The sequence below is a fragment of the Pipistrellus hanaki genome, assembly GCF_964339955.1.
Source record: "Pipistrellus hanaki genome assembly, chromosome: 3".
NCBI lineage: Eukaryota > Metazoa > Chordata > Mammalia > Chiroptera > Vespertilionidae > Pipistrellus > Pipistrellus hanaki.
In genome coordinates, this window is record NC_140505.1 from 31,805,713 (window position 1) to 31,830,736 (window position 25,024).

Here is a 25,024-nt window from a genome sequence, read left to right on the forward strand (position 1 = left end):
TTTATAATATTATCAACAACAAAAACATTTTAAAATCAATTTAAATATATATATATATATATATATATATATATATATATATATATATATTAAATAAACTACGTATTTTTAGAGGAACCTCATCATTTATGAGCCAAGATACCATGGACATTTTCATAACTGGTCTAGATGATTATAAACATTTGCCTCAAATGCACCCTGATCCATGTATCCAATGAGGTCTGGTGTGTCCTCATCTTACACCTTTTAGGTGGAAGACAATTTGTGCAGTGGTATAACTTTCAGGTTTTCCAAAACAGTTTTGGTTGATGATCCAATGTCTTTGTGAGTAACCTAGCTATATAATACAGAATCCTGCAATGTAATTGCAACACTGTAACTATCAAGGTGCATGTAAATACTGTCATATATAGTATTCTTAACCAATGCACCAAAAGTATACTAATGATACTAAATAAATAGCACTGATGAAAGCAATGTATACATGCATGGCCTGTTAGAGTAAGGAGAAAAGAAAGCATCCAACCTTGGAGCTGAACCCTGCTGTTTCCTGGGATAGCACCACATATGGTCCTCAGTCTAAATGCACCACAACATACGGCCTTCCTGCGTGCCCTGGAGCATTCTTAACAAATGGATTAGAATGGTGTGGTATGGAAAGTATGAAAAGAATTCGTTTCTTTTTTCTATGAACCAGGCAAACCTATAGTAAAATGGTAAATGCTTTTTAGAAAGCTTCATAGAAAAGACAGTTTTGTAGAACCCCTCTTTATAAAATGTAGGATGTTGTATCAACCACAGGGGAAAATGCAAAACAAATGACATTCTTCACCCTGAGACAGTTATATGTCACTGTCTTGAGGACAAGCATATTTTGGCATAAAACCTTACCACCATACAGAGAACAAAGATGAGGTCTGGTGGATGTTAACCACATGTGAACTACCTGAACATGTTGATATATCAAATATTTTCTTGCCAAATTGACAAAAAAGTGAAAATTTGAATTCATAGTATTGAGATGCTTTTAACAATCACTTTGTGCTAGCATACAAGGAATGTGATAACTAAGTCAGATCCGTCAGAAAGGAGGCCTTCCGGGCTTTTTTATTTAACCAGTGATAGACCCTTGCCATTAAGTTATGCTAATGCTTTAATGTTATGCTGTTATGTATAATTTATAACTTTTGTGGCAAAAAAAAAAATGCATTAAGGCAGACCTCTTGCTTAAATGATTTCCAAACCAAGAAGTCTCAAAATAATGCATTTTATTTGTATTATGCTTTCCAAATCACCTTACATGATGTGCAGTTACCTGGCTATCTTTTTGACAACCCCCTGGAACATCAGGGTGGTTTGATATTAGAAAGATCCCTAGATTCATAGTAGTTCAATATCCCTATGATTTGTGTTAACAAAAAAAAAAAAATCTATGAATGCATTATCATAAACAGTTTATTACACTTGATTAAGACATTTCCTCACACTTCTTGCTTTTACGCAAAATGTGTCTGTGTTTTCATGTGTGTGCTTGAAGCAGAAATACAAGTTTTATAATGAGAATGAACAGATTTTAATCAAAGTGCTTTTTTGGAGTTTCAAGTTACAGTTCAGGAAGCATTAATTTTTATGGGATTTTGTACTTGGTGAGAATCCCATTTTGTCACTAATTCTATGTTAATCTTTAATGAGAAGCCAACATTAGAAAATATAGAGGTAATTATTTATGGTAGCAAAGTGACAACAAAACACTCACACATTAATTTACTTCATTGTAAATTATAAGCTCAGCTTCTAATAGAATTAACTGAAGGCCAAGTAAAATAACATAATTTATTGTTTAATCCTGCAAATCTGAACAAAGGATAATGAGAAGATATGTACTACAATACAGTCATGAATTTGAAGATCATTCATAATCACTAAATCTTTTATCTCTTTATGTTCATGTAAAGTGGATGGGAATGTAGAAAAAAAGGTTCCTTTGATAAGTGGAAAAATACAAATAAAAATCAAAGGAAAGAGATATAGTTTTAAATTATTCAGTTAAATAATAGAAAAATAGTCAAAATATAGGCATAAATTTTGGATTCTAATGTTAAGTTTTCAGAAAAATGCTAATGTGTTATAAGCTAATCATTAAATAAATTTATTTTATATATTAAACTAGAGTCTCAGTGCACTAAATTCATGCACTGGGGGTGGTGGGGTGTCCCTCAGCCTAGTTTGCACCCTCTCCAATCTGGGACCCCTTGAGGGATGTCCAACTGCCAGGTTAGGCCTAATACCAGTGGGACCAGGACTAAACCGACAGTTGGACATCCCTCTCACAATCCAGGACTGCTGGCTCTCAACTGCTCCCCTGCCTGCTTTCCTGATTGCTCCTAACTGCTTCTGCCTGCCACCTGATCACCCCCTAAACCACTCCCCTGCCAGCTTGATTGATGCCCAACTGCTCCCCTGCCAGCCCGAGTGCCCCAAACTGCCCTCCCCTGCAGGTCTGGTCCCCTTCCAACTGCCCTCTCCTGCTGCCCCCCCCCCCCCAACTGTCCTCCCCTGCAGGCCTGATCATCCCTAACTGCTCTCCTCTATAGGCCTGGTTCCCCCCATCTGCCCTTATCTGCAGGCCAGTTCACCCCTATCAGCCCTCCACTGCTGGCCTGATGCAACTACTAGCCTGCAAGCCTATCGCCCTTAATCATCTCTTCCTGCTGGCCCTGCCAGCCATCTTGTGGTGGCCATCTTTGACCACTTGGGGGTAGCCATCTTATGCAAGAATGTGGGGGTCAATTTGCATATTACCTCTTTATTGTATAGGATTTCTCCTTATTCCCATGAAGCAAAAGTGAATTATCAGAGAGAATATCTCATTTTTATCTTCTCTATTTTCCCCCATATAGTTCAAAGACACATGTAAATAATTTAAGCAGGGGACAAAGTGGTAAATTTAAGTTCTTATTTGAAACAGATAATTTTCTATAAGGGACAATAATGCAAATGTCAGCTTTCAGAACATTTCCATAAAATTGTCCATATTTTATTAGCATATCTACCTCATGCCAAAGTTAACCTGTTTTAGAGGTTGGTATCTGATAATACTTCATGATCTCTGAATAATCTATACTAGTAAAAGAGTAATATGCTAATTAGACTGGGCATTTTCCGGATGTCCTTCTAAACAAAGCTATGGTGGCAGGGGCCGAGGCAGAGGCAGTTAGGGGCATTCAGGCTGGCAGGGGAGAGCAGTTAGGGGGCAATCAGGCCAGCAGGGGAGAGCAGTTAGGGCATTGAGCCAGCAGAAAGAGGTGGTTAGGGGTGGTCAGACAGGCAGGTAGGCAGGCTGTTAGGACCCAACAGTCCCAGATTGCAAGAGGGATGTCCAACTGCTGGTTTAGGCCTAATCCCAAACAGGCAGTCAAATGTCATCCAAGGGGTCCAGGATTAGAAAGGCTGCAGGCCAGGCTGAGGGACCGCTCATTCCCTGGTGCATGGATTTCATGCACTGGGCCTCTAGTAATAAAATATTACACTTTGTATATTTTTTAAACTTGTCACTATACATGCACCATTATTCTAAGAAGTTAGAGCTGGCATTAATGACATTAGTCTTGTGTAAAATATGATTTAGAATTTTTAGGGAAAGCTACCATTTACTGAATGACTAATTATGCCAGGTGTTATAGTAAGTATTTCATATATGTGACATCATTTAATTCAGAAATCTGTGAATGTTATCATTATTTTCATTTTTAAGATGAGAGAAATAAATCAATAAAAATTAGGTTAAATTAGTCAAAGTCAAAGATCTAGAGAGAGGATTACCACCTAGATCTGTCCAACTCTAAATTTAGTTCTCTTTCTCCTAAAAGTGTTTGTAAAACTGAAGTCATTGTTGGAAGGTTTCCCAAGCCTCTGGTAAGACTGAGGGGACTGAGCTGAGCCCTCGTCTCAGCAAGACATACATTTCTCTCTCCTTTTGCACTTGCAGGAAAGAGTTTCATGCTTAACAAAAGGACCAGTTTTCATAGTCTGTCCAATATCAAGAGTAAACCCTAATGTAAGCTATGACTTTGGTTGCGTTCGTGTTATTGGTGTGTCCATAGGTTCCTGGATTGTAACACATGCCCCACCCAGGGGTGGGAGTTTAATAATGAGCAGCCTGTGCATGTGTGGAGGCCAAGAGTACATGAGAAATCTCTACACCTTCCACTCTAGTTTTGCCATGAACTACAAACTGCTCTAAACAAAGAAAGAATCTTTTCAAAGGGGGAAAAATCAAAGCCTAAAAGGTGATTTTAAAACATCTATCCAAATATAAAACCTCTTTGGACAATAACACATGAGACTTCATAGTATATGAAAAAGTGAGAGCTAAAACCTGTTCTTTACTAGCATATCTCCCACCCTATTGGTATCAAATTAAACAAACAAACAAAAAAAACAAACAAAAAAAATCAAAAGATTGTTTTCTCCACTATTTGTTGTTGTTGTTTTTCTATTATGATTTATACCACAAAACAATAGCACAAACAAATGAGATTTAGACATTGAACTATTATAACCTAGTGGAAAATTATATTTTATTATTTCAAATCTTTAAACTAACCCCCTTAATTTAGTACAAAATGAGAAAATAGCATCACATTCTTCTTTACATGTGTGAGAGTAATCTTAGAATTTGCTCTCCTACCATCCTCATCCTTATCAATGGCACTTTCCTTAACCAGGCCCCATATATTTTATGCTCTGTCTTGAAATTATTTGCATCTCTGTATTGGGTATTTCATCAAGATCTATGCAATCCTCTCAAATGAACAGAACACTCTAATAAACAGCAATGTAATGAAAGTAATATTAATTTCCACATTTTCCAGGTCTTCATTATTTAACCATTTAAAAACCATTGATAGCAGAATATCTGTGGCTGTGCATCAGTGATGTTCAACTTTTTTCACCCCACAGCACACATAGACTAGTAGTAACTAATTCTGTGGGACACTTAAAAATACATTACATTTTTTGCCCATCTTACAGAAATATAAATATAATTTTGATTCATCACACCTAACTCTTATTTTTTTTTTATTGGCTATTGTCATTTTTAAAAATTTGACAGCCCAATGAGAAAGAAACCAGTCCCCCTGACTAATTGCCAGGTATTGCATGTTTTAAAAATTCTTGCAGCATACAGGTGTGCCTCTTGTAGGTGCCATAGCATACCTGTTGAAAATCACTGCTCTGCAGAGTAATTATGTTTCACCAAGGCTCTGTTCTTTTATTGTATCTGTGGGTATAATTTATATATATACATTTTCTTCAGAGTCTTTATGAACTACTTAAATGTTATTTGTGCAACTTAATCTAAGTTTTATAGAAGTGAGTCTGGAAACAGCCTAGGCGCCCATCAGGAGATGAGCGGACAAAAAAGCTGTGGTACATTTACACCATGGAATACTATGAAGCTGTTAAGAAGAAGGATATCTAACTCTTTGTGACATCATGGAGGGACCTGGAGAGTATTATGCTAAGAGAAATAAGACAGTCAGAGGAACATAAATATCACATGATCTCACTCATGTGTGAAATCTAATGGCCAAAATAAACTGATATTAACTGGAGAACTTACATGCATTAATCATTTAGTGTTGTAATTTCCTCAAATACCATAATTATAACAACCTACATTGTTTAAAGTAGCTGTGATAATAAATTGAGATAAGATGTTAAAGTAGTTTATATACTATAGAAAGTTATACTATTATAGAAATATAAGTTACAAAAACACTATATGTCTAATTAGAGCAGGAATAGAAAAGGCATACAAATAGTTTTAAAACCTCTCCGTCTAAATAAATGAACACTTGATTAAGAGGCCTGTATGTTTTAAGTAGATCATCCTATCTAATAAAAAGGGAATATGCTAATTGACTGCCCTACCCTCAAAGATGGTGGTGCCCATAGCCAATAAGGGGGGGGTATGCTAATTGACTGTCCTGCCCTCAAAGATGACGGCACCTACAGCCACAAGATGGCAGAGCCCAGTCCCCTCAGCCCTGCTGAGGCATCAGGCAAGCAGCAAGGCTGGACCCACCCCCAGGTGGGCTTGGCTGCTCTACACACCGGCCTCCTGAGCCCTCCAGTCCCCTTAGCCCCCCAGCTGGCCAGAGCTGGCCTGAGGTGCAGGCAAGCCTTGGATGCTGGCTGCTCAGCTGCTCAGGGCCGCCCAAGGTTCAGGTAACTAGGGCTGACCAAGGCTTGTGCTGCCAGCAGTGGCAGCAGCAGAGGTGTGATGGGGCATCGCCTTCCCTTGATCACTGAGTCCCTTCCTGCCCCTGAGGGTTCCCGGACTGTGACAGGGGGCAGGTCAGGCTGAGGGATCTTCCCCTCACTGCTCCAGTGCATGAATTTTCATGCACCAGGTCTCTAATTTATGTATAAGAATATAATGAAAGACACTGCCAACACAGATATTAAACACATTACATTAAGTTGGCTTCTTCTGAACTATTTCATATCTTTTTTGAAAGGAATGATGTGCTGTTTATTAACCTGTTAACCGAGGGGGACCTATAAATAGGTCAAATGTAAACAATATCGGGAATGGGTAGGACGTATGAATACGTCCTGGAAATATATGTTGCGTCCTGAGAGGGAAGGTATATATTTTTTGTAATCTTTATAATTGTTTGTAAAATTTATAATTTTTTAATTCGATGTTTCCATTTTTTGTTGGTATTCTTTTCTATTTTTTGTAATTTTGTATTTTCCTTTGTGCTTTATATATAAATAAACGAAAAAATATATATCATTTATTTTAATTAATTATAAAAAAAATAATATGAAATTATGTCCTCTGGGCGTGACTTACTGACACGTTCTAGTGAAAGAATATGTGCCCATTACAGGTTGCATAATTAAAAAGGGAACTCCCCTGTTCTCAGGTTAAGTAAGATGCTTTTTAAAGCTGGGTGTGAAAATTTTAGTCTTAGAAATTTAGGAGCTGAAATCATTGTGAAAAGTCACATTGGCTAGTGGTTATAGCATGCCATTAGGAAAAATCTCTTTGAAATGAGAGTGACTCCGAGAAACATGGCAATTGTGTTGGCATGAGAGGTTAAATAGAGAAGAACTGATAATAGTTTCATCACTTATCATCTCAGTCTTTTGTAAACACTTCCTAATCTTCATTACACCTGCCAAATTTGTTTTGCTTTGACATTAATTCCTTTCTTTGGCTTTAGAAAAGTCAATGCACCTTTATACATAATATTATATAGGTAATAAATATGTCTTATAAGTCTAAAGTAAATATTAATAAAAATATATTAAAGATCACCATTTGAAAAATTGTTACAACCTTTGTCAACTATTTAGGACAGTTTCTTTTATGACCTATGTCTAATCCATCAACAAATAGCTTTAGATTCACCCTCAGATTATGTCCAGAATTTTGACTATTTGTGATTTCCTCCAAGCTACGACCTGATAAACCACAATTACCTCTCAATTTTATTACTGCAATAACCTGCTAATCAGTTCCCTGTTGCCAGACTTGCTCTTCCATTAAGAGCCAATTCCCCATCCAACTGCCACAGAGATTTTTTAATAAAATCACTCTTCTATTCAAAACCTTCCAATGGTTGGTTGAAATCTTATTCACACTGAACCTTCAAGTATTGACAATGATATACAGAACATTTAAGATCTTATCGTTTTCCCATATCTCTTTCTAATAAGTTCTCTCTCTCTCTCTCTCTCTCTCTCTCTCTCTCTCTCTCTCTCTCTCTCTCTCATAATTCTGTTATTTTTCACTCAAGGATTTAGTATGTGTTTATAAATTTCTCTTTACCCTCTCTGACTTCACAATCCATGTGGGTATCATTTTTAAACCCTTGTTTTTCTCATCTCTGTGATCCCTGAATGTCTAGTTTTCTTCTACATTCTTTCTCCTCACCATGTACATTATCATTACCAGAAACTGCTATATCCCTGAAATCACTTCCTGATCAAACTTAATCTTTTTTAACTACTCTCTTGCTTCTCTTTCCTTTTATCATATTTTATCCCTCAAATCCACAACTCTACAAATCCAACTAACTGGGAATCTGTGTCTGATATATATGCAGTGGAATGTCCCTGAATAAAATTACAAAGCCAGGCACCTGAAACCAGTTATACATTCATTGTCACCGATATGAACACACACACACACACACACACACACACACACACTCACACGACATTTGTTGTCCCTATTATATGTTTTTAGGAAGTCTGATCTTCTGAATTCTACAGTATATACTACAGACATTCCCTCATTTCCCAAGCTCCTCCCACTCATTATAGAGATACACTCTTCCATATATTGCGTGAGGCATACATATACTAAAACATGTCTCATTGCCATCTAAAGTTCAAACTTTTTTGGGAATTTTTTTCTGCATTTGTATTTGCTAAATCTGGCAACATTACCATTTCTACCAGTTTAAAAGCTGATGCTACTGCCTCTACTGCATTGAGAAAAAAAATAAGAAAAGAAAAAGTCAACATCATGTGATAATGACCTCATTGACTTATGATCATTTCTATGTTAAAAAAAATAAATCAAATAAGCTGATCTACCATGAACTAGAGATTCTATACACCCTTTCTTTGGTGACCTATCTTATAAATTACACTATTGATTTATGTAGGGTCCTTTCCTTCAGCCCACATTTGATTTATATCTCATATTTTAAAACCACATCCAATAAAATAAGATATCATAGGTAGTTCACACTTCCTAAATCCTCAACCGCATTAATAGCAAGATATATGCTTTTTGCACTCCCACATCTCTTGAATGTCCTGTTATTTCTGTCTCCGTGCTCTTTGCACAATTTCCTGGCTCATTCAGGCTGGGCATCTGAACTCCTTCTCTGCCTCAATGATGTCAACTCCCCCTGATGTTTCATAGCCCCAAATATACTGATGATGACAAGCTTTATATATCCAGCTCAGTCAGGTCTCCTGAGTTGCAATTTGTTTGCTCCCTAAAATGTTACACAAATTGAAAAATTTCAAATGAAACACATTCTCTTTCCCCCAAATATATTTCTTTTTTAAAAAAAATATATTTTATTGATTCTGTACAGAGAAGAAGGGAGAGAGACAGAGAGTTAGAAACATCTATGAGAGAGTCATCAATCAGCCGCCTCCTGCACACCCCCCACTGGGGATGTGCCCGCAACCAAGGTACATGCCCCTGACCTGAATCGAACCCGGGACTCTTCACTTCCCAAGCCGATGCTCCATCCACTGAGCCAAACCGGTTTCTGCTTCCCAAATATATTTCTTAAAAAATTTTTTTTATAGAAACTGAGTTTCTATTGATTTATCCTCTATCTCACCCCATAGCCAATGGATCATTGTTAGACCATGTGCTGTGACACTGAGGATGCTAGGAGGAAGGGTGGATGTGAGTGTGTAGGAGATTGTATATGCTCTTCCATCTGCTCCTTACCTAGCTCTTCCTGGCTGGCTGTTTCAGTGTTCAGTTCAAATAGTAAATCCTTGGTAAGCCTTCTCAGATAATTTATCTAAGGACTCACTTCCATCTTCCTCTCAGCACCTTCCCTTCATATTCTTATCCTTTTTGCCTGTCTGTTTTTTAAATTGTTTGTCTCCTCTACTAAGCTATTCTTTTGGTTTCCTTATAATATCTAGCACACAAGTGGTACATAACAAGCATGAAATAAATCTTTGTTGAATAAATGGAGAAATGCATCAATAAATAAATTATTTCTGGGAAAGTGTTTTTAAATTTAATGTGGGATTACTTCTTAAATAAGCTAAATTTTATTACAGACTCTAAAAAGTATAAAAATAATTAAAATACCAAGTATATATTCCATCATATGTATCTGGCCCCCTTTACCCTTTACTACCAGCCTACACCCTTCCCTCTGGTAATGGTCATACTGTTATCTCTGCCTATGAGTTATAGTTTTATATACCACATATAAGTGGAATTATATGATTCTAAGCTTTTTCTGTCTGACTTATTTTGTTTAGCATAATATTTTCAAAGTCCATTTATTTGTTGCAAATAGCAGTATTTCATTTTTTTTTCTCTTTTGGCAAGTAGTATTCCATAGTATATTCATACCATACCTTCTTTATCCAATTATGTATCAAAAGACACTTTGGTTGTTACCATGCTTTAACCCCTGTGAATAGTGCTACAATGGAAGATGAGTTAACTTTGCATGCTGGGCACATGAAGCAATACTTATACAGATCATGTATCATAGAAATGTATACTTTGAAACCTGTATAAACTTGCTAACCAATGTTACTCAATAAATAATTTAAAAATAAATTTTAAAAAATAAAATGAAAGTAAATGACCTAAATGGCTCAGTGTTTGAGCATCAACCTATGAACCAGGAAGTCATGGTTTGATTCTCAGTCAAAGCACATGCCCGGACCACCAGTGGGGCCATGAAGGAGGCAGCCAACCAAAAATAAATAAAAGAAAAGTAAATACTAAATATATATCCTAATATATAAAATATCACTTTCTACAATTAGGCCAATGACACAAATGTTATAAAATAATAGGTTACAATATTCATTTAGATTCTAAATAAAGTAAGTCAATAATCTTAGACAAACACTTAAAAAGATCTAATGAGAAAAAATAGTTTATCTATAAAAGTGATAGTTTTTATTTTAATAAAACTTATTTAGGGTATGTTTTTTAATGACAAAATGAGTTGTCCAGAAACAGTGTTTTACTACTGAGGTTCATTTGGGATTGTTTTTGCAAAGCCTTGTATAAATTTATTGTTCTGTGATTGCATCAGTTAATACCACCATCAAAAATTATTTATAGCTTACTAATCATTGCTAAACAATTAAAAAGATTTAATAACTCATTTCTCATTAACTAATCTTTTGCATAAAAAGAAGAAAGCTTTTTTACCTTATAAAATAACTCATTCTGAAAGAACTTCATCAAACTCTAGAATAATAAAGGTAAAGGTATATAAATTTAACTTTATTCCCATCAGTAAAAAATAATTACTTTAATATTATATAAGCTATTTTTTTATTTATTATAACATTTGCCCTTCTATTCTTTTTGATTATCTTTTTCTTCTTTGGAGTTCTCTCTTCTGAATGCATCAATGCCACACACACCATGATAAGCTGCTTCTCCCATCAATAGGAAAAAATATGTCAATCTGATAAATATACAAACAAAAAAACACTACATTGGCTCATTTCAAGATATAAATTACATTGCATAAGATCATTAAATTTTAAAGGATTGTGATGGGCAGTGGCTTATATTTAATACATAGAAACAATATCACTAGTGCAATTTCAAGCTGCCATGAATACAAGAAAGAGTTGGATTTCCTTGCTATTATGAAATAGGCTGTAGCCACTTGCCAACACAGTCTATGCGAAGAGAGCCCTCTCTTCTCAAATAATGGAATCATTTAATTAGCTTAGGAATAAAAGATATTATATTACTTTCTCATACTTAATTCAAATCATCAGCCTGCTTGTTCTGCTTTCCAGAACAAAGGTAACAGCTCTTCAATCACAAGAAGTACACACCTTCACTAAAAGTGCCTTGTTTTTTGATACTTTCTGCTGAATGTTGTCCTTAAATTACATGGTGACTCCTGTGATCCTTTTTCAATTGCACAGGCCTCTCTTTAGCCTAGAACTGAAGTCAGTACTCTTATAGTAGAGTCTGATGTCAGCCAAAAAAGATGAAAGGAATACTTTAAAATTTATGTTATACGTATCCACTCACATTACTTTATTTAAAAGACTTTTCAGTACTGATTTTACAATTAAATATCATTCTTCCAGGTAGCATGAACCAGGTGACATGTAATGTGAAAAAACTATAATGACATTTTAAAAATGACCCAATGAGCTTTATAGTCTTACTAGAGGCCCAGTGCAAGAAATTAATAGTCAGCCTGAGCCCTCTCGCTGTCTGGGAGTCCATGGGGGATGCGATGGCTTAGGCTGAGAGAAAGGGTCAATTAGCATATTTCTTCTTTTTTAGATAGGATAGGAAAGATGAGTCCTCAACCACAAATAAAGGCATATGTAATAAGTACCAAATGATAATAGTGATGTTGGACTATAAAACTCCAACCAATTATAAATCTACTAAGTATTTTACAAGTATGTACTTTTAAGCAGTTAAATTTATGAAAATTACTGCCCTGTAACAGGAATCTGAGGCTTAATTCAATGTTTTTGATTAATAGTTCTGCTGTCATATAAGCCAATTTTGTGTTATATTTAATATCTTCATGTCAGTGGGTATATCACCACTCCATATTTAATTTGTGAGCTTCGCATAATTTGTGGTGTTTGTTTTATAGTTAGTCTTACATAAAAATAAGGATAAAACCCTGTGATCCAATTATTTAGGGAAACCATAAAATAGTAATTGGATGGTTTCACCACTGTTGTGTTTTTTTAACCAGAGAAAACACATTTGTTATCATTGCTTCAGCTCCCTTCTTGCAGTTAACTTAGTTTTATTAAAAAAAGAAAAAAGTATTTAAGCAATCATTTTATTTCTTTTTCTCTCAAAACCTGGCAGAAAAAGATAACACGAGTCGTTTATTTTTACATGTAAAGTGCAAAAAAAGAAAAGTTTTCTGTTAATAATGAAAACAATTGTTTTAAAGTAGCAAAAAAAGATTTTAAAAAATTACAAAATATCTCTGAACTATGTAAATAAAATTTTTACATCTTAGGGAAAAACATAAACCTTCCAGAAATGCTGCACCCATAATGGAGTGACTTAGGATGTAATAAGGGAAGGTTCCTAAGGTTGCTGGGAAAGGAAGTATGCAGCGTACAATATAAAAAGTATTTATAGCTGAAACCGGTTTGGCTCCGTGGATAGAGTGTCAGCCTGTGGACTGAAAGGTCCCGGGTTTGATTCTGGTCAAGGGCACGTACCTTGGTTGCAGGCACATCCCCAGTGGAGGGTGTGCAAGAGGCAGCTGATCGATTTTTCTCTCTCATCGATATTTCTAACTCTCTATCCCTCTCCCTTCCTCTCTGTAAAAAAAAAAAATCAATAAAATATATTTTTTAAAAGTATTTATAAAAAGTTATTTATAAAGAGTTTATATAGTGATAGAATTATTTTTAAATGACAGTTTTCTGCAATATCACTCTATAGATAAGTGAAAAAAGGAGCCACATTTTTAATAAAACTGCATGACAAATTTTATTTACAAACAAAATATTTCCTAAGAACTGGAATGGTTTAATAAAAAAATACATGCAGACATAATTCTTTGGAGATGCATAGTATCTAGAAAATCAACTTCTCATGGACTTATATTGGCTGATTGACAAATGATGAGAAAAAGAACAAATGATGAGAAAAAGAACAAATGATGAGAAAAAGAATCTATTTGACAGGGTTCTGCATTTTAATAATTTGACTTTTATCTCTGTAATTGTCCAACTCCAGGCAAATAAAGGCAAGGATTTTCATAGTTTAATCTCCATGTCTCCTTTTCCTCTAAAATTTTGCATGAATTTTCATAAGCATTACTGGATGTCCCCAACTTTAATTATCTGTTATGTTTTTCTGAATATGTATGCATGGCATTGAGCAATATTCTAACTACAAGACTATACTGATAGGACCATCGTGATTAATGCAGCACATTTTTCAAGGATTAATTCCAGCATTTTATTAACAATGCTGTTGCCTTCTGCTTCATCTACTATGTTCCAGTTCTGAGATTTTGCATGTTGACTTGTACCAGCCTATAAAGCTTACCTTATCAACTTCATCCTCTTCACTTTGTGATGGAGTGGAAATGTTTAAGACCTGGCTATTCAGACAATTTTGTGTGCGTGTGTGTGTGTGTGTGTGTGTGTGCAAAGTTGCATTTTATTGATGTAAAAAAATATGGCAAATAATTTACAAATGATAATAAATTCTACAATACCCTTGTTGTAAATTCTATAAAACAGTTGATTTCCACAGAATGCTAATATTTATTAGTTTTGTCAAGTTCCTGGATCTCGTGCCCATAGCCAACCCATGATTTCAATTTGGCCATGACTTGAGAACATTTTGTGCTATTTATAAAATACTAAGAAATATAGCACATTTTAAGTTTACTATGCCCTGTTTACTTTTCTCTTTATCAATCTTGTAAGCTTCAGTAGCCTCGCAAAACAAAAACTGATTCCTCATTTTGTAATATTCGCCAATTTCTGTTGTGTAAGTATTCCCATTATGGCCAGTGTCATGCTGCCAATGTAATGTCACTGAACACCGAGCTGGAAGGAAGTATACATAAGGAGCACCTCATCTCCAACTCAAAAACAGTTATCAATCAATGAAAGAGAAACACCACATGACCTCACTCATTTATGGATAATAAAGAACATCATAAACTGATGAACCAAAAGATAGATATAGAGACAGTAAAGCAACAAGCAGACGGTCAAATTACAGCAGGGAGGTTAGGGAGATCTGAAGAAGATAAGAGATCAACTGAAAGACTTGTATACATGCATATAAGTACAATCAATGGACACAAAACTCTGGGGAGGGAGGGCGTGTCTGGGGGGGCAATGGTATATGTACACAGATAATAATTTAATAAAAATTTTTAAAAATTAAAAATAAATAAATAAATAAATAAATAAATAAATAACTCCAATAGCATAGATAACAGGAAAAAAATCGTAAAATGATTAGGAAATAACGGTTTTTAAAACCTTTGTTTTGGTAAAATTTACTTACAGATTTATTTATAATGTGATTTGCAATAATGGCTGGGTTAAATAAAAAACAGATTAAAAAATTTCTATAAATTTACCCATCATCTCTTACAAGCACATACTAGCAAGTTCCAGTTGTAACCATTGTCCCTTTATTGCCTAAGCTACTCACTCTGATGCTGTGCTTTGAAATAAGTCCCATCTTCAAAATTTATGCTTTCCATGTACATCCACTACTCAAATCCCCAGTTTCATTCTCAGCCAAAATTTATTGAAAAATAGATCAAACTCTACCCTTAAATTCCCTACAATCCAACTGGTTTACAGTACTGACAGCTCAATTCCAGTCTTCTCCTCTCAGGTTTGTCTCACCTTGCCAAACAGAAGATACCTGAAATTTGGCTCTAACTGTGCTTGGATTTGAGTCCCATCTCTTTCATTTACAAATATGTGACCTTGGACAAAATATTAAATATCTTTAAGATGCCTGTGAAATGGAGATAATAATTTAAATCTTGCCAAATTTTGATTAAATTAATGTAGGATCTAAACCATGCTCATGGAGGATGATCCGTAAGGGCAAGACACATCTGCCTCTTTCTCACTTTGCTCAGCTGGAATTACCCTTTCCTCAGACAGGAAGAGCAGGCCCAGGAGGCTCCAGAGGGATGGTTACAGCTAAAGCCTCAGGTCTTCAGCTACTGAATGAAAAATTGAGTCTATCTACTCAGTATGCTTCCAGTTTATTAGTGCTCTTCTCTCTTACTGGCCACACATTTGGGTATTTCTTCTGTGTGTTTCTGGATATGGTTTCCATACAGCTGTCATTCCTGGTACTCTGCCCAGTTTGTGTGTGGTTTGAGCTTTCATGAAGCCTTTTGGTGGTTCTTGATGCCGCATATTTCCAGGCCATAGTTCCTGTCTTTCTAGTTTGTGGTACTACTGCTCCTTACCTTCCACAATACTGAGCTCATCTGTCCACTTTCCCCTGATCTGATCTTTTCCCCATTTCTAGGTTGCTTTTGTCATTGCATAGCTTCAAAACTTGCCATTCCAGCCCTGGTCATACTGAGGTTGGGACAAACCTGGAGGAGAAATGAAATACAGCGAAGCATAAAAGCAGAGGTCTGAAGAATGAAGAACTGGTTCTGATTTTGGCAGGAGCTAGCATGGGACTTTGGAGAAATCAATAAACTGCTCAAAGCTACAGTTTCTTCAACTGAAAATGAGGCATGAGATTTCTCTGGGGTCCTTCCAGTTCAAACATGTAATGATTCCATGATTCTCCTTTCACTGTTGCTCTCAGCAATGGAAGTAAACTGGAAATATTGCCTGGCTCTCCCAGACAGTTGCTTAAGCAACACTTAATCAATGGGAGCAACCTCAGCTATTTGACTTCATAAGACCTGTGGGCTCAATTCTACAGAAGCAGGCAGGGAGAAACCATGCCTAAAATTTGATGAAGAAAAGAAACAATATTTTTTTCTAATCTTAACATATAAATTATGTTTCATCTATAAAATAAACTTTCATTTTTCCAAAGAAGTAAACAATAGTCTCCCGGATAATAAAAATAAATTGTGAAGATTTGCCTGATAAGGTCTCAGCCTAGAAGTTGTGACCATGACATACATACACCTCAAGAACGGGAGACATGTGGTGTTTGTTGAAAACATTCTACTGAGAAGGAATTAGGCAAAACGGTAATAATTATAACAAAAACAAATTAATAAAAAATACTAAATTAAATATAAAATTAAATTGATTTCAATGTGAGATAATTTGTTTTCTGCCTAAATCTAAAAGAAAGTAGCTGAAGTAAATTCTAGATATCAGCCACCAATTTACTTAATGATATGCAATTTAGTGGATTCTTTATTCATCAGTCTTTTTTTTTTCTTTTCTTTATTGATTAAGGTATTACATATGTGTCCTTATCACCCCATTGCTCACCCAATTCCCCACTCATACCATCACCCCTCTGTTGCCTGTATCCATTGGTTAGGCTTATAAGCATGCATACAAGTCCTTTGGTTGATTTCTCTCCCCTCCCCCCACCCTCCCCTATCTTCCCTTTGAGGTTTGATGGTCTGATCAATGCTTCTCTGTTTCTGGGTCTGTTTTTGTTAATCAGCTTATGTTGTTCATTATATTCCATAAATGAGTGAGACCATGTGATATTTAATTTCTCTGACTGGCTTAGATCACTTAGCATAATGCTCTCCAGTTCCACCCATGCTGTTGAAAATGGTAAGAGTTCTTTATCCTTTTTTGCCATATAGTATTCCATTGCGTAGATGTACCACAGTTTTTTAATCCACTCATCTGCTGATAGGCTTTTGTCTGTTTCCAAATCTTAGCTATGGTGAATTGTGCCTCTATGAACATAGGGGTGCATATAACATTCTGATTGGTGTTTCTAGTTTCTTGGGATATATTCCTAGAAGTGGGATCACTGGGTCAAATGAGAGTCCCATTTTTAGTTTTTTGAGGAAACTTCCTACTGTTCTCCACAGTAGCTACACCAGTCTGCATTCCCACCAGCAGTGCCCAAGGGTTCCTTTTTCTCAGCATCCTCACCAGCACCTGCCATTTGTTGATTTGCTGATAATAGTGGTACACAGGTGTGAGATGGTACCACATTGTCGTTTTGATTTGCATCTCTTAGATGATGAGTGACTTTGAGCATGTTTTCATATGTCTCTTGGCCTTCCTTGTGTCTTCTTTTGAAAAGTATCTATTTAGATCCATTGCCCATTTTTTTAATTGGGTTATTTATCTTCCTTTTGTTAAGTTGTATGAGTTCACTGTAAATGTTGGAGATTAAACCCTTATTGGTGATAACACTGGCAAATAAGTTCTCCCATGCTGTGGGCTTTCTTATTGTTTTGTTGATAGTTTCTTTTGCTGTGCAAAAGCTTTGTATATTGATGTAGTCCCATTTGTTTATTTTCATCTTTTTCTTTCTTGGTTTATCTGAATTTTTATATTGATACTGTTTATCATTCCCCCTTAATGAAATCATTTTTCTTTTGAACATTCCATCAGCATATATTATAGTTCTCCAACATTTTAAGATATCTCATTTGAAACTTTATTAAACATCCTTGGTTATGAGTCCTCAGGATCCTACTTTTCTTTTTCTCTCTCTATCCTCTTTTCCTGGGTGAGCAGGTTCATTCCGAAATCTTCAAGTATCATCAACAGGCTGATGATTCATACATATATTCTTTGATATATATATGTATGTATATATATACACTTTTGCACACACAGCAAATATTTAGTTTAATTGTGTACATGTGTATGTGTATATATTTGTATATGTATAAACATATACATACACTCACACACACACACACACACACACACACACACACACACACACACACACATATCCTATACAATAAAAGGTTAATGTGCAAATTGACCAAATGACCATTCACTATGACATGCACTAACCACCAGGGGGCAGACACTCAATGCAGGAGTTGTCCCCTGGTGGTCAGTGCACTCCCACATGGAGAGCGCTGCTCAACCAGAAGCCAGGCTCACAATTGGCTAGCACAGCAGCGGTGGCAGGAGCCTCTCCCACCTCCATGGCAGTTGGACATCCCCCTGAGGGGATCCAGATTATGAAAGGGCATGGCCGGGGCAGAAAGTCCCCCCCAACTAATGCACAAATGTCATGCACCAAGCCTCTAGTAGATCTATCCATATCCATATCCATATCTATATCTATATCTATACCTATATCATCTATCTATATCTATATTTATATCTATAATTTATGTTGATATTCAAGCTTTTTGTCTTTGATATCCCTTGTAACTTGTTTAAACTAAACTCTTCCAAAACTTTATTGCCTCTGGTGTTCTCTGTTTCAGTATATGTCAACATATACATCCAGTTGCCAAAGGTAGAAACTTAAATGTCATTTTTGATCCCTTTCTTTCATTCATTCTCCCTTATTTTATCAGTCAGTAGCTTGCATTGATTGTTCATAAATGCACTCTGTTTTCTCCATCTCTTTTCCCATTTATCTGGTCTAAACCACCATCAGACATGACAATAGACTATTGACATTATTCTCTGGTTCAGGTGTGACCCACCAAATTTATCCTCTGACTGTAGGCAAAGTGTACTTTCTTCATAATGATCCAATAAACTTTTCTTCTACAACATCTCTTTAACCTTGGCATACATAGAACTACTAATATTATCTATGTGGGATATTAAGATCCATATATCAAGTTTCTACCTGCTGCTCAGTGCTCTGGAAATCTAAACTAATTATAATTCTTCAATGAGTTCATTTATGCACTGAAGAGCTTGTAACAGCTCTTCCTTCTAACTAAATAGTTCTTCCTGTTACCCTCCTCCTGTGATTTATATTTTAATTTTGGCTTACACACTATATCAATATTTCTAGAAAGCTTCTCTGAACACCCTAAAATGGGGTCTTCTATCCTCCAGACCACACCTATTGCACTAATTTCTCTATGTTATATCTAGCTATTTAATTACTCCTCTCAATACCTGGTGATAAGAGTAGCCAATATTCTTTGTTCTTTAAGGTTGCATCGCCAGTAATATTGGAATATTTAGCAAATAAATATAGAGGATGCCCATTTAAAGTTCAAGTTCAGATTTATTTATTTATTTATTTATTTTTAATATATTTTTATTGATTTTTTTACAGAGAGGAAGGGAGAGAGATAGAGAGCTAGAAACGTCAATGAGAGAAACACCGACCAGCTGCCTCTTGCACACCCCCTACTGGGGATGTGCCCGCAACCAATGTACATGCCGCTGACCGGAATCAAACCTGGGACCCCTCAGTCCGCAGACCGAGGCTCTACCACTGAGCCAAACCGGTTTCGGCAAGTTCAGATTTTTTTAAATGTGTTTATATGTCCCAATATTTATAACATACATTAAAAATGTGTGTGCCATCTGAAATCCAAACTTAACTGGACATCTTGTATTTTATTTGACAACCTTAATCTATAGCTCTTAAAATATGCCTACCACATATGAGTTGTTCAACAGACATTTAACAATACAAATCAGTAAATACAATAGATTATTGTAAAATGTTACTTATTTCTTCAATAAATTTATAATACATTCACTGATTTAATATATTCATTTGGAGGAGTTAACAATGAATGTTCCATGCTTTATTTGACAGTACAGTAATTTTACAACCTACTAGAAGCCTGGTGCACAAAATCCATGCATAGGTGTGGTCCCTAGGCCTGGCCAGCAATTGAGGCATGAGCACCTGGCGTGGACCTCTGGGCCCTGGGTAGCACCCGGGATCCCAGTCCCCCAAGTACTCCCCCTTTGCCTGAGTCATTGGGCCCCTGGTTGGCTCCCGTTAGTGCCTGGGAGCCTGCACACTGCCACTGGTTGCCATCTGCAGGGTGATCAGTGAGGCGATCAGCCCCACTCATACCTACCTTGACATGGTGCTGCCTGCTCACCTGCTCCACCATCCTGCCATGGTCCCACTCTCATCCGGACCGGCAGTGCCTCCACTTCCGCCCACTGCCAGAACCACGTTGCCAACATCTGCCATGTTCCACTTCTTCCCCTGGTGGTCAGCATTCATCATAGCGAGTGCTCAAACTTCTGGTTGAACTCATGACAGAGGGGACAATTTGCATATTAGGCTTTTATTATATATGATTATAGATGTGATCGTGTATATGTCAGCTAGTTGTAATATTAACAGTGCAAACTATGGTAGCATACAAGTCAGTACTAGATAATTTACAAACCATAGTGTTTGTTACGTTTTGTTTATTTTTATTTTGCTTAGAGGTCAGAGATAGGACCTGTCTAAACTTGCTGATATTAACTTTCTTTATATTTTAATTTCTGAAATCTACTCTATGAACATTTCCCTCCATGGTACAGCTGTACTCATAAGCACTTTTCAATTGCTTACAGAGGAGAGAACAAGGGCCATCTGGTCCCAACCTGGAGGCAGGCTCTAGGGAATAGAGCATCATTTCCTAACTTTCCACTCTGTCACTTTGATGCATGAATCCTAAAATCCTATATAGACATGCCTTGATTTTCTCTGAATTACTGTGGATGAAACTAGAGAGTTCCCCCCCACCCCCCAATTTTATAGCTTTAATGTTTATTTAATTTTGTTGTGTTATGATTTGCAGTCCACTCCAAAAAGTCTAATTTAAAAAAAAAAGACTAAATAAAGCAGATAACCTCCATCCATAATATGAGTAAAAATGCTAAAATAAATTGATGAGAATAGTATTCATAAATCTACACGTATATATACATATGGATTACATCTTTTCAGGCTTTTACAAATTAAATAAATTGGCTTGTTTCCATTTGAGATGAACACTGATGCTAATACCAAATTGTGTGGTTAAATTCTTACAAGGTAACAGAAATAAATTAAGGAACTCCAAAGTTTGCCTCTCCATAAAAGTAATAAAATAATGGGGGATGGAGGGAGGATGTGAGAATCAACTTTCCCAGAACTCTGAAAACTATCCAAAAGCTTTCAACAAACAGGGAGAATTCATTCAAGAAAGTGTCTGCATCTTGGCAAGAGCAGAGAGTTATGTGTCATTTTAACTTACCCTAGTTCCAAGTGCCAAATCCCAGCGTGGTGGTAGCCTTGAAAATGACAGCCTGGATTCCATTACAGGTACAGGAGGGAGCAGAACTGACCTCATCTGCAAATAATTTTGTGTCTATATATATAGACATATATATATATTTTATATGTATGTGTTTGGTTGTTTATTGCTTCCTTGGAAAACTGGCTCAACATGTTTGTCTTCATCTCTTCTAACTCAGAATTTACCAATGCTAAAATGCTGCTACCTGTGAGCAACATTTGTCCAAAATATGTAGAGGAAAAATGTTTTACTCACTGCTGCCTGAGGCAATTGATAACAGATGGACAAACAAAAGACTAAACAAATGACTTTCCTTGTGGAGAAAGATTGGGGAAGAGATGCTTTAGAGAAAAGGGGCTTTGAAAAGCTCCAACTCATTGTTTGAAACCATGAAGGCCACACACATGCCTTTGCTGTAGCTGTGCTCAAGAAAAACCTGAGAAAACCATAAGTGCTCACCTCTGGTTGACATTGAAACTCACAATGGAAGAATGGAGTAAAGGTTAAGGGAAAGTTTTCAATGACCTGGCTGGGTGTTGAAGATGTGTCTTACCCCAAACACAGAGTCCCTCTGCAAAGACTTAGTGACTTTTTAAAAGTCATTCTTTTAAACCAGTATTATCATACTATCAAAGCCGGGTAAAGATGTCACAATGGAAAAACAAACAAAAACTATACAACAAAATCTATTATAAATATATATAGAAAAAAATCCTCAACAAAATACTAGTAGTTAAACAAATCTAGTAACATATTGAAAGGATTATACACCATAACCAAATAGATTTTATTCCAGAAATGCAAGGTTGGTTTGACATACAAAAATCAATTCATGCAACATATAATATTAACATACTTTAAAAATTAAATGATCATCTCAATTGATGCAGAAAAATCATTTGACAAAATCTAACACCCTTTCATAATTAATAAAAAAAAATACCTCTAGGAATAGCAACTATAAATAGAAACTAAGGATAGAATTAAGAATAGAAAGTAACTTTATCAACTTTTATAAAGGATATCTATGAAAATCTCATAGTTTACTTAATAGTTAATAGTGTAAAACAAAGATTTCCCACTAAGACTAATAACAAGAAAAGAATATCTTCTCCCACTCTATTCAATATTGTACTGGAAATCTTAGCCAGGACAATTAGGCAAGAAAAAGATAAAAAGTACCCACATTAGAAATAATTAAAAGTATCTCCATTTGCAGATAGAAATATGATCTTAAATGCAGATATCAATAATTCTGAATATCCTAACAACAACATCCAAAACAATAAAATAATTGGAAATGAATGCAAGACTTATACACTGAAAACTGCAAAACTTTCTTGAAATAAATCAAGACATCAATAAGTGGAAAGGCATTATGCACTCATAGATTGGAAGACTTAATATTGTAATGATGATATTGGCAAACAAAGAAACATCAGAGAAGCTCTCAGAGTCCCTGACCACTGTCCAGGGAATGGGCAGTTTGAGTGGCCAAGGCTTCCCTATAGAAACAACAGTTAAGTGTAGGGCCAAGCTAAGGTCTTCCAGGTTGGCAGATAGCTTATGCTCCTGTGAGGGCACAAAGCAAAACATAGGGATCCAGGTTTTGCTGGGGCTGTTGCACACTGGTGTCCTAGTGACAATAATCCAAAGTCCCTACAGGGGTAAGCTGTTGTCATTGGGGGCATTTTGGACAAATGTGATCACCCATGCCAGAGGTTTATGGGTGGGGCTCTTCAGATCATTTCTGGTGCCAGTGATGGTCTCCACAGCTGAATACATTATAAGTATTGAAAATTTTTAACAGCTTGCAGCACAAAACATCCCTATAAATTCAGGAAATATGCCCACTCATAACAAATGATTGAAGCCATACCAGTAGGGTGAATCCACTCTTGCCCACCATTTAGATTGCTCAAGCCCTGATGAGTTATTCAACAAATGCAGAACTGTCTAATGCAGAATTTTCTTTGCTACATGAAGATTAGGACCAGCCTGTGTTCACTTTGAATGGTCTGCAGTAACCTTTCACTGCACTCCTGCAGAGATAAAATCTCCTCTGTATTATGCCACCAATAATAAGGCTCAATCTGCATCAGTAAGTGCAGTTCTCGGGAAACACCAGGGCTGGTAGTTACAGAATTTCTAATGAAATTAAACAGAAGTTGCTGTACATGGCAGTCCCACTAACTAGAAAGAGGCTCAGCAAGCTGTTAGCTTGTTTGAGTATTAAAGACAGTATGTACACATCTGGGTATTTTTTTTGCCCCTTGAATAAAGTTTACCAGCAAGGCCAGACAAGTTAGAATGGGGACCCCAACAAGAGCAGTCTTTAGAAGCCATGTGAGATGCAATGGTACAGCCTAGGGTTTTTTTTTTTTTTTTTTTTTGGAGCCAATGGAGCTTTCTAGCATTATGGATCTCAGTGACCACTTCCCATGCAGATTAGAGGCTGTGGCAACAGAAGACTGTTACCATGTGGGTCTCTCAGGTTTTGGACACATAAATTACCTAAAGTGGCCATCAGATACACCTCTATTCAAAAACCAGCTTCTAGTTGGCTATTAGGCTTTACTGGAAACAGGGTACCAGACCTCACATGCACTATTTGTGACCTTAAGTCCTGAGCTGCCTACCCACAAGTGGGTACTCACAAATCCCACTGATAAGATAGAGCAGATTTTGAAAAGTTCTACTATTAAATGGAACAGGCATATTTAAGATCAAGCCTGACCAATTACTCAGCTGAATAAGTAACTGTCTTGTTGGAAGGAACTAAATGACCTTTAGCAGGTGATCCTGCCCCCCTTTAGTTAAGTGGGACCCATGGTTTGAAACTGGTCCAGCTGATGATATGGTCTGGTTCACAGAGGGATCCATGAAACTCAAAGAAGATGGAGCCCAATGGGCCACTGCAACCATCTGCTCCAAGGACAGCCAGCTTTTAAATAAGAACAGGCAAGGATACCCTGCCCCATGAGCTAGCTCTGTGTTGTAGTGATAGCTGTGAACCCTATTCCAATACTACTTCTTGCTACTTATTTACAGAGTCAGAGTTGTTCTAAACTTCTAATCATATGATTCAATCACTAGCAGATAAATGATTCAACCATGAATAGCTCCTTGTGTCAGGACAAGAACTATGGAAATAGCTTTAAAATGAGAATGATACCATTTGAAAGAGAGCATGGATGGAACTTACAAGTTGATCAAGCATGTGCTCACAAATCGCTACATTAGTACACTGGGTCCACCACTGATGGGATGTGGACGTGCACACCAGATGCAAGAATGGGCCAGATCATGAGGAGTCCCCTAGGGGAAAAAAAAATAAAGCCAAAGAATAGACATGGTTGTGATCCTACTGTCAAGAGCCCAGGCAGTACAATGTGGTGATCTGGGCCACAGCAGGCAGGGCATCAGCCCCTCCCTGAGTGTATCAACCTGACTACTGCATTGGATAGCTAGTCACCATGAATGCTGGTAGTGCCTCATCAGTGGACAGCTATGTCAGATAGGGGACTTCCATTCCAATGTGCCTTGCAGATATGGGAACCATTATTGTGGCTTTAGGA